This window comes from Canis aureus, unplaced genomic scaffold, assembly GCF_053574225.1.
Source record: "Canis aureus isolate CA01 unplaced genomic scaffold, VMU_Caureus_v.1.0 NW_027326405.1_RagTag, whole genome shotgun sequence".
Lineage (NCBI taxonomy): Eukaryota > Metazoa > Chordata > Mammalia > Carnivora > Canidae > Canis > Canis aureus.
This window is the reverse complement of record NW_027554410.1, coordinates 431,731-444,034: the sequence shown is the minus strand read 5'-3', so window position 1 is coordinate 444,034 and position 12,304 is coordinate 431,731. Positions and strand designations below refer to the sequence as shown.

General features: G+C 34.2%; 1 long non-coding RNA gene across 1 annotated transcript in view; it reads left to right on the top strand.

Annotated features, from left to right (window-relative positions):
* LOC144309450 (uncharacterized) overlaps nucleotides 1-9,688 on the top strand; it is a 104,180-nt gene extending 94,492 nt beyond the window's left edge. Inside the window, exon 3 of the long non-coding RNA XR_013375445.1 lies at nucleotides 9,471-9,688. This is a non-coding gene — a long non-coding RNA (uncharacterized LOC144309450). The remainder of the gene's footprint in view (nucleotides 1-9,470) is intronic.
* Nucleotides 9,689-12,304: the final 2,616 nt, after the last annotated feature.

Below are 12,304 nucleotides of genomic sequence, written 5' to 3'. Positions count from 1 at the left end.
TTTCCAACACTATATGTGACTAACCTCCGTAATCCTGCGGTAGCTTGCCCTGTGTTTCCCTATCCAAAACACTGAATATACTGCTGATTTGACAGGGTAGGAGTGAATACTAGTAACAATAATAGTAGTTCCATCAGTGGCCGCTTCGGTATTTTGAATATAAAATGGTCCATAACTATTGGAAAATGAGAAAATATAACAGTTGTGACTGCAAAAGCAGTCAACTTGCTATCTTCCTGAACTTGAGAATCTGTTGGAACACCTTTACATTATATGACAAGTATGAACTGGCTGAAAATCTAATTTACCATAACATTCTCTTCCTCTCTATGCTAAGCTGCAGGAGTTCTATTATTATATTAAATCCAATATTCTGCTATTCTTCCTGTTTCTCACTTTCATCCTCTACCCCTAGAGTAGCAACGTATAAAATACTGTAATAGTAGACTCGATGATATTTAGTAATAAGGTAGGTATAGGTTTAACCTAGAATAAATGGCTTTCATAAATTATTTCCGTCTTTATCGAACAAGTCTGATCTAAGCATTGTTAACTCAAGTTTCCATCATCTCAGAACATCCTGCAGCTGAAGAGTAACTCCAATTTGTTTTTGTCCCCATGACTAAAAGTTACTTGACTTCATATTTTTTCATGGTCTTAGGGAATGCTCAGGTACATTTTATCACTAATGAATCTAGAAGTATATCTTATAAAGGGAGGAAAGCATTATAATTCAACTCAACAAATATTTCCCAAATATAATGTTCAATACAGTAAATACTATTAATATAATTATTCATAAAGCAATAGCTATGTTTTTAAATGTATGTTATATGTCACCAGTTTTACATTTCATTAATCCTCACAACAAACTGTTTGTTATGCCATCTCCAACTGGTAGGTAAATAAAATAACTAGTAACTGGTAGTAATAAATTTGATTCCAAAGTTATCCAACTCCAAAGTCAGCATCCTCAAATGTTATATGAAATCTTCCTAATAGTATATTCACTGGCTTTACAATCTTTTTGTGATTTCAGGTGTATTTGGGGTCTAAAGTTTTAAATTACAATTTTAAAAGGGTAATACATGTACATGATTCAAGAGTCAACATTGGGCCTAGAAGAATGGAAAATTATTCAATAATAAACATGATTAGTATGAGGATCTTAATTTCAAGTATTAAAAGAAACCATTTCCTTGGAGACTGAAGGACTGAAGGAAGAAATGTCTAAGATAAGCCTGGAATGTCTTGCTATATCAGAAAGCAAGGAAGTGATTTAAAAAAAATGCTGGGCTGAAAGGGACACAAGAGCTAGCTTAAAGAGGTTTCTACCGGCCAAATTTGGGACAGTATAAACATCTGAGCCCATATAAATTGATATAAATATATTTTTATATTGGAGAGAAGTTTTTCCTTAGAGTAGGACACCAACTAATAAATGTAGAAGGAATAAGATAATGTCACTATTTGGTAAACAACATCAATATATGTTACAATTAATAGGTGAAAAGTTGATGAAGACTAGAATATCTCTCTGGTCTCAAATTATCTCCCCACAGGGGCACCTGGATGGCTCAGTCAGCTAAGCCTCTGTCTTCAGCTCAGGTTGTGATCCCAGGGTCTGGGATCAGCTCCATTACAGGCTTCTGTTCAGTGGGGAGTCAACTTCTCCCTCTCCTTCCACCTGCCACTTCCCCTGCTTGTGCTCTTAAATAAATAAATAAATAAACAAACAAACAAACAATTAAATAAAATCAATCTTTAAAAAATTATCTCCTCACAAAATTCTTATTAATTACATGGGGGAAAAAAGTAACTTTACAATGGAGAAACCTACCAACTACCACCTAAACCTCAAAGATTGTATCAACAGAAATGGGAAGAAAAGACATCGAATGCCTCCAAAGGCAATACACTGAAAAAGATGCATCACTTTTGTGGTATCTTTGCCAAAAAAGTTCATAATCGGAATCTAATCATGAAAAAACACCAGATAAACCCAACTGAGGGAATCCTTTAAAATACTTAGCCTATACTCCTTAAAAAATGTCAAACACATAACAGAGAAATAATTCCAGATTAAATGAATCTAAGAGATATGACAAAAAATGCATTGTATGATCCTGGTTTGGATCCTGATTCAGAAAAAAATTTTTCTGCTATAAAGGCTATTACAAGGAAAAATAAGCATAATATAAATCAGGTTTACAGATTAAATAATAGTATTGAACCATGTTAATTTCTTCTGTGACTATGTACCAGAATATTCTTAGGAAATAAAAAAACAGGTATTTGAGTATAGAGAATATGCACATATTCTCAAGTGATCTGGAATAAAACTACGTATACATAAATAGATGCACATAATTCATATATAGAGAGGGGTGGAGAAGGAATGATACAAAGCAAATACAGTAAAATGTTAACAATTTGGTTGTCTGAAGAGAATATAGAAATTTTTTATAATATTTTTATAGTTCTACTCTGAGATTAAATTATTTCCAATGAAAATTTATCAGTAAACTATACTATAAGGCTCTATAATAAATTCAGATTCTGCAAGCAGAGAAGGAAACAGGGCAGGTGAAAAATAAGGTAATGTTTACAAAAATGTATTCTAAGTGTTCTTTAAATTTCCTTTCTTTTTTTTCTTTTTTGTTTTAAAGATTTTCTTTCTTTATTCATGAGAGACACAGAGAGAGAAGCAGGCTCCCCGTGGGGAGCCCAATTCAGGACTCGATCCCAGGACCCTGGAATCATGACCTGAGCCAAAGGCAGACGTTCAATCACTTAGCCACCCAGGTGGCCCTTAAATTTCTTTTATAATAAGAAATTATAATTTTTAGTGTGACAATAATTTAAAAAAAATAGTTCCTATGTGTTAAAGATACACACTGAAATATACATGGATAGTTACAAATAAAATGATATATCTGAGATTTACTTTAAAATAACCTAGTGAAGGGGTATGGGCATGAGGTTATAGGTGAAATAAGATAGGTCATCTATAATTGTTGGAGTTCGGTGATAAGTCTGAAGGTTCATTATTCTACTCTTTCTTCTTGTATATAATGTCTGTAGTAAAAAGTTTTAAACAATCAATCCTATATAAAAACACATAAAAAAGAAATCTCATTCCCACTCCTGACCATTTCCATATTTCTTATCAACTTATAGGTTACTATAGGTTAACTATAGGTTATAGGTTACTTTTAGGTAACCATTTTATTATTAGTTTATTATTTTTCTTTCTGGTTTCTTCACACAAATACAAGGAAATATAAATATATTTATATAATATATATTCATATTCCTTTTTCTCCATTCTTTTTTACAAAAAAGTAACATACAATACACATTCCTCTATAATTCGTTCCTCCCTTTTCCTCCACTGCCATCTTCATATGTCATGGAGATATCTCCACATTGGTATATAGAGCTTTATTTTTCTGTGTACGTGTGTTCCATTGTTTATTCAATTAATCCCTTATTATTGGACCATTCAGTTATTTCCAATTTTGTATTCTTCCAACAATGCTACAAAAAATCACCTTGGATATTTTGCCATTTTGTACCTTTGCATGAAACACCATTCTTAGTTCCTTATGTATTCTTTCAATCACATTCTATACGTATGGAAGCATATATTTATACATTCAATTTTATAGTTATATTCAAATGGCAATATACTGTTAAGGTAATGCTAGCTGCTGCAATAATTAAACCCTGAAGTCTTAGTTTAGCAAAATGAAAGGTTGGTTTGCATACACCCAACAGTCCTATGTTCACTGGGCAACCTTCCATGTGTGCCTCAAGAGTCCAAGTTCTGTCATAGCCCAGGGCTTCAAAGTCTTCACTTCAGCAGCAAAGGAAGAAAAATCGAAGATATAACTGCTTTTTAACCTTGCCCAGAAGTCAGCAGATCACTCTGCACATACTCCACTGGAAATAATAGTCATTTAGACGACTTTTAGGTCCTTTTAGATGCAAGTGAGGCTGGAAAATGTAGTCCATGGCTTGGCACTTACTCAAATTTACTTTATAAATGGGTAGCATAAATCTTTGGAGAGTAGCTGTCTCTTGAACACATTCTTCACACTATTTTATTCTGTGTATGTGTACTTCATTTATCTTAGAAATGTTTCCGGGATCCCTGGGTGGCGCAGCGGTTTGGCGCCTGCCTTTGGCCCAGGGCGCGATCCTGGAGACCCGGGATCGAGTCCCACGTCGGGCTCCCGGTGCATGGAGCCTGCTTCTCCCTCTGCCTGTGTCTCTGCCTCTCTCTCTCTCACTGTGTGCCTATCATGAATAAATAAAAAAAAAAAAAAAAAAAAAAAAAGAAATGTTTCCAATAGTCGATACAGGGCTGATCCATCTAAAAACCTTTTTAACAGCTGCATAGTACAGGTACTTCTGTCTTACATCTTTCATTTCAGCAGCATGACTACAACAAATACAGGTATTTCTGCTATAAAAGTTGACTGAAATACCTGAGGTTTCTGCAAAATAATCAGGCTGCTGAGATATATATTGGAGAATTATCCTGAAGAAAGAGAGCTTGCAGACTTGGAGACTAGTTAGCTCTCCCTCTCCAAATCCATTTGGCCTTGGTTACCTGTTGCAGCCTATCATAGTGGATTTCATCCCATCCTGCTGCCTACAGAGTGGGTATTAACCCTCCTTTCCACCTTTGTTCCTTCCTCCTCACACACCTCTTTTTGCTTGTAGCAGGGGCTTAATAGCCTGAAGACTCTCTCCTAAGCCACTCTGCCCTTGTACACAGCAGGTTGGAAGATTAAAAACAAAAAAAGTAAAAGCTGTCAACCAAAGACTGATAGGATTCAGTGTGAATCTGCCCTATCTTTGAGTAGGATAACTCAAGCATCTATATTCCACTCTTATGGATAATTTATACACAGTACTCCTAACTTGATTTTGCATCCTTTATTGACTATTAAGCTGCACTTTTATTTCACTATCCTCTAACAATGTTTCTTGAGATCACCTCCAAAATAAAGTACTCAGATCCGTATCTGAGGGTCTTTCCTGGGGAACCCAAACTAAGACATTCCTTTTCCCAGTTCCTAGCCTGCAGGCCTCCCAATAGTCAGGCTGGTTGGAAGCTTACCAGACAATGTTCAAGCTGCAGTCATTAATAATGGGCGAGACAGCACAAAAAAAGCACTTGAAGCCACTGTTACTCAGTGCAAAGTGCATTAACATGCGAGGGAAAATCACATAGAAATCAACATGACTTCTGTGTTATGATGATAGCTCTTTCCTACTTATAAATTATACACAAAATTATACCAGAGTTTCTTCAGTAGTCGTCTCTGGTGGACATTTATCTTATTTCCACTCTCAGTGTTTACAGACAATGATGCCAGGACTCCTCTTGTGCATAGAACCTTTCATGTGTGGGTATACCTGTCTTTGGTATATATTCCTAAAAGTAGAATTCCTGGATCAGAAACACATGTACAGCAATTTTGAGAACTATTAATGAGTTGCTTTCTTGAGTTTTCACCAACTTTGACTCCCATGTATGACAATGCTTTTTCCTCCTTACTACCTGACAACAAAACAATATTTTTACCTCTGCCTATCTAATGAGCGAAAAATGGTATCTCAGTATAGTTTTAATTCAAAATTCTAAGAAAAAATGAGCATCTGTTCAGGATTTTACGAAACTGTATTGCGTTTCTCATCATCTATTTATATTCTTCAAATTGTTAATATTTGTCTTATTGATTTGTAAGAGCTCTTTATGTATTAATGTTATCTTTTATCTGCAATATAGAATTACAAATATATTTCCCCAGTTTAGAGTTGGCCTTTTTACTCTGCTTATGGTGTTTTGCTTTGTTTTGTTTTGTTTTTGAGGCGGGGACACAGAAAGGGAAGGGCAGCAAATGAAAAGCAGGCTCCATGCCCAGCCCAGAGCCCAATGCCAGGCTCCATCTCACAACCCTAAAAGCATGATCTGAGCTGAAATCAAGAGTCAGATGCTTAACTGAGCCATCCAGGCACCTCTTATGGTCATGGAATTTTTTTTCTTTTTTCTTTAGTCAAATTAATTAATATTTTCCATTATGACTTCTGAAGTTTATGTCTTTCTTCTGTAATTAAAAAAAATCTCAGAGTTTTTTCTAATACTTTTATATTTTCATTTTTAAAGATTAAATCTTTGCTCCATAAGCCATGAGCTGTAAGGTAAGAACCCAACATTTTATATGTATACACTGGCTAACCAGTTGTCACATCATTTACTATGGAATAATCCACCTTTTTCACATTAACTCAAAACATCACCTTTATTATATGCTAAATTTCCATATGTATTTATTTCCATACTCTCCATTTATTCAATTGATCTGCTTGTCTATTCATGTGTTCTTACCACATTATTTAAATCAAGTTAGCTTTGTACTGCCTTTTTTTTTTTTTTTTTTTTTTTTGCTTTGTACTACTTTTAACATCTGAGTGGGATAGTCTCTCTTCATCATGCTACTTTTAAAGACTTTTCTGGATTATTACTTGTTTATTTTTTCATGTAAACAATAGAGTCAAGTTGGCTAATTCTAAAAATCACCCCAAAAAGATGTGTATAGTAGAAGTCTCTTACTACTTCTGTAGCCTACTCTCTGTTTTTCTGTCCATAATAAGATGCTGTTTCTGTCTTAACACTAAAAGTTACTGTCTTTCTAGTTTTGTTTTGAGAGAGAGAGCATGGGAATACAATAAAGAAGGACAGACGGAGACAGAGTCCCAAGCTGACCCTCCCACTGAGCACAGAGCCACATGCAGGGCTCGATCTGAAGACCCTGAGAGCATGACCTGAGCCAAAATCAAGAGTTGGATGCTGAATTGACCATGCTACCCAGGCACCTCTGAAAATTTAATCTTTTAAAAGCTTGAGCTCACTCTCATTACATAAAAAAATAATCAAGAATATATTAATTGCTATATCCAGTAGCCTTTGCCTCTTGGAAGTTCAGATACTGTTAACCATTCACCCTTATTTTTTTTTTTAAGATTTTATTATTTATTCATGAGACAGAGAGAGAGAGAGAGACAGAGACAGAGACACAGGCAGAGGGAGAAGCAGGCTCCATGCAGGGAGTCTGATGCGGGACCTGATTCTGGGACCCCGGGATCACACCCTGGACCGAAGACAGAAGCTCAACCGCTGAGCCACTCAGGTGTCCCTCATTTACCCTTTCTTGAAATTCTCTCCTTTCTTTGTTTCTGTCTGATTCATTTAGATACTTAGCATCCCTTTCTTACTACTTTTCCTTAGCTCTTTCAGAGAAATTCACTCAAAAACATTCTGTGTCCTTGGTATACTATTTTCCCTTAAATATATATAATGAAATAAATAAATATATTTATGTATATAGTCAATTTTTTTATATAGTCAATTCTTATCTATATCTCTCTGCAGTTAATTACCACTAAAATTCTACCTCTAGTTCTGAGCACCTAAAAAGTACATGCCATATGTTAGGTATGAAATGAATACTTAATAAAGCACCAGTGCTAATTTCCAAATTCTAGTTAAAAATTTCAGCTGAAATACTCCTTAGTTATCAACACATCAACATATAAAATACCTGTATATGTAGAAGAAATAACTGCCCAGAATCCTACATTGGTCAAACCATACAAGAACACTGAATTATTCTGGGCACCCCATTTCTCAGGAGAGGTAGTAACCAATTAGAATGAATCCAAAGAAGGGAGCTAGTACAAGATTTACATTATAAGAAGATATGTTGAAGTTAGGATGCTTAGTCATCAGAAGAGATGATTAGAAAAGACATAAATGTCCTAAAATACATGAAGAGCCTTGAAGGTAACACCTTCTTACAAAGTCTTTCAGTCTGTGATCCATCCCAAAATTTTGTCATATCAAACACCCTAACATATACTTTCCCTTCTCAAAATCTGATGACTTCCAATGTTGACAGAAAGTACAAAAAAATTTGTGCAAAGAAAAACCTTCTATAACCCTTTGCTAATTTCTTAATATTATTTTCACTACTCTCTCATTAATCCTTTTCTTCATTTAAATGCCTAGTGCTTTGGTATATATCCACTGAATCGGATACTACTAAATAATCCCTTTCTTTTGTGTATACCTATACCTCAAGGTCTAGCTCAAATAGTATCTCCTCCACAGGCTTTGATCATTACAGAAGGAAGACATCCCATCCCATTCTGAGGATATGTGATACTAACCATCAAAATCATTCCCTTAGAATTGTGTTCCTTGTTTGGCAGTCATGTATATGTCCTAACCGTAATTCTGCATTTTAAGATCCTATAGCATTGATGTTAAATGGAACTTTCTACGATGAAGGAAATAATCTATTATCCGTGCTGTCCAATAAAATGGCCACTAGCAACATGAAACTATTGAGTATATAAATCTGGCTACTGGCTATATTAAAAAAGAATGGTCCTGGGAGGCAATAAATTAGTTTTCTGATCTTAGAATATTTACTGAGAAATAACTATGTTTCAGGTCCCATTTAAACATTTTATACCTATTATTTCATTTTTACTTTTCTATTATTATTCTGTTTTCCAGATAAGTAAATTGAATTCCAGAAAGGTTAAGTAACTGCATAAAGTCCTAATTCTTTGGGATTAAAAAAGAATGAGGCTTATCCACAGACTACTGAAGTTAGAATATTAGAAAATATGGGAAGGACGTTAGTAAATCATAAAACAGTATTCTTAAGATATCATTTTACCTTCTTTTGGTCTCTCTTATGATATTTAGTATATCACTTTAAACATAGTAATTATATCTGAATCAGATGAAAATTTTACATGGTTTACATGTAATTTGTCCTTGTACATAATGTGTTTCTTAATATTTGAATGGACGTTAAATGTGCAAAACTGATATCATAATAGTAAAGTGTGGTAACAGACACAGAATGGAATATTACTGAAGAATAAAAGGAATGAAGTACAGATGCATGTTACAACACAGATGACCACATAAACATTATGCTTTGTAAAAGAAGCCAGTCACAAAAGACTACATATTATATGAAACATCCAGAATAGATAAATCCATAGAGACAAAAAGTAGATTAGGGCTAAGAGGGCTGCGAGAATTAGGGGGAAATAAGGAGTGGATTTTTTTCTAGGCTGTTGTAAATGTCCTAAGACTGTAGTGATAACTGCATAACTGCGATTATAATCAAAACCATGGAATTGCACACTTAAAATGGGAGAACTGCATGGTATGAAAATGATATCTAGATAATTGTTTAAAAAAGTGGAATCATAATTTTATGTTTAAAAAGGGGGATATTCTTAAGGGCTAAATACAAATTATAAAATATCTAGAATATAGCTTTACATTTTAGCATAATCTTTGACAGAAACATTTCTAACATATTTAAGAGTAAAGTGAAATAAAATTGTGGTTTTCAAAATTGTTTTTTCAGGAATGGACAAAAGAAATCTTTCTTAGAAACTCAATAAAACAAAAATAATCTGGAGCTGCCCTGGTTGAAGCCGAGTGGAGATTCAGACCTCTCCGACTCAGACTCCTGCACTTTCTTCAATATTGGCATCTAAGGAATCTCTACAGGGTTTGGGGAAGACAAATTTGAAAGTTGCAGCAAAAAACAACATAAATAAATAAATACAAGGAAGTAAAAACTCTGCAAATTGAAGTGTTTGCTACTCAACAGGTTACCACCTTGTAATAATGGCTCAGAATGGTCTTATGTTAGTAATACACAAACACAAGAATTCTCTTTAGTAAATTTGAATTCTACTTCTGAGATTAGATGTAAGACATGTTGTTTAAAAGTGTGAATTGTTCTAAAGTCAAGATTTACCTCTAATTTTTGTGGTTTTTTTTCTTACCTATTTGGTTTAGGAACTTTTTAATTTTGCTTACAACAACAACAACAAAAAAATGAAAACATCCCAAAATTAAAAAACAGGTGCCCTAGTTCTGTGATAGCAGGGAGGCTGCATTCCTAGAGTAATACTACCTAATCAATAAGGAAAAAGGGGTAGTTTTTAACCCACATGTATTTATGTAACTTATGTAACTCACTTCTACTTAAATGGCTTGTTAACACCTAAAATTTATATTATTTAATTATACATGACATGTTATACTATACTTTGTTTTAGTTACACCAAAATCATAACTGATCATTTATTTCCCTCAAAAATATTTTTAACTTAAAGTTGAAGATGAATAAAACCGTGGTTTTCAAAATTGTTTTTTCAAGGGTGGACAAAATTAATCCTATTGGCAACAAAATAGAGCAGAAAAATCTTCTCAATGTTCCCATTTCTACTGAACTCTAAATCACCACATTGGTATCTGTCTTTAAATAGAAATTAGTAGACTCTACATTTATAGTTTATGAACAAGGCATGATTCTTTCCTCCTTAGAAATGTCTTTTGGATCTTCTTTCTTTTTTTTTTTTTAAGATTTTATTTATTCATGAGAGACATAGAGAGAGAGAAGCAGAGACACAGGTAAAGGGCGAAGCAGCTCCCCGCACAGAGCCCGATGTGGGACTTGATCCCTGGGCCCTGGAATCACGCCCTGAGCTGAAGGCAGATGCTCAACTGCTGAGCCATCCAGGCGTCCCATGGATCTCCTTCCTTTCTTTTTCCAAAGCTACTAACTTCTCTTGAATCAAGTTTGCTTCTCCTATCTTTTCTATTTACTGTTATTAGAATAGTTCTCAAGTCCTATCTCTATAATGTTACTTTCCTACCCCAAAATTTACAAATGATCTCTATAAATCAAATTCTTCTCAGTCTCTGTGACAGTTAATTTTATATGTCAACTTGACTGGGTCATGTGGTGCCCAGATCATTTGGTCAAGCATTCTGGGTATTTCTATGAGGTAGTTTTGGATGAGATTAACATTAATATCAGTAGAATGAATAAAGCAAATTGTACTCTAAAATGGGAGTGACCTTAGTGTAATTAGTTGAAGGTCTGAATGGAACAGAAGTCTGACTCTCCTCTAGTAAGAGCAAATTCTGCCTGATGGCCTTCAAACTGTGTAATATCTGGTCTTCCTGATTGAAAGCCTTTGAATTGGAACAACAGCTCTGCAGATTTTAGACCTGCCAGCCTCCATAATCACAAGGTCAATGTAAATCTGTCAATCAATCAATCAATCATTCATCTGTCTCCATCCTATTGGTTTTCTCTGGAGAGCTCTAATATACTATTATAATTCTGTAGTCTCATTTCTCCAGTTCATTCCTTATTAGACCTCAATAGATTCTCCACTCTACTGAATCAAATCTATTTGTCATCTTCTCATAATTTGCACAATTCTATCCAAATGCTTTTATTAAATAACTGACATATATCTACACCACCTATATTTGCTTTGCACATATTCCTCTCCAGCTAGGCTGTAAAGTACTTGAGAACTGGAGCCTCTATTCTCTTTACTTTTTTTCTACAAGGACTAATCATGTGAAATATAGTGTGTGTATGTGTATATTTGTGTATATGTGTGTATGTGTGTATATACACTTTAAAACATAAATATATAGATTATAAAATTTACCTTTAAAATCTGTCACAAAAAAAACACACATAAAAAATCTGTCACAAAATTTAATTTTAATTTGTTTTTGTTTAGAAGAATCACACTTTGGGTTAAAATTGTCATTTACCAGTATTCTTCCATAGTCATTTTACTCTGCTGTAACAGAGAACAAGTTACAGACAAACTTTAGCTAATTTAAGAGTACAATTGACAGAATGTTTTAATGTTGGGATGAAGTGCATACTTTATATTTTTCAAACTCAGTTATATTGCTTTGCTAAAAGTAAATAGTACCTTCAGGATACCATCTGGTAAAAATCTCTCTGTGGATTAACCCAAAAAAGGAAGTGAATGAATTTTTATATATTGCATAGTTGTGGTTACAAAACTGCAGTAAAAATATGTTTTCAATGCACTGGTGTAAGTGAGACTTTAGCTACCTCATCTGATTTGATCCAAAAGGCTTGGAATATTTAAGGCCATATCTCATCAACAGGGAAAAGGAGGGGTGTTTTCTTTTCTAGCATTCCTACGACTTGGGAGAAAAAAAAAATCCAGGAAATTGAAGTCCAGAGCTAGAAAACATAAATTGGTCTTTTAGAAATCATTCATTAAAAAATAACATGCAGTTCCTTAATAATAGGATATGTCTGAGAAGTCTGAGACTGTCTACAACAATTAGATGACCCAACAATGTTACTGTGTGCATCCTTTCCAATGCAAAATGGTCAATTTA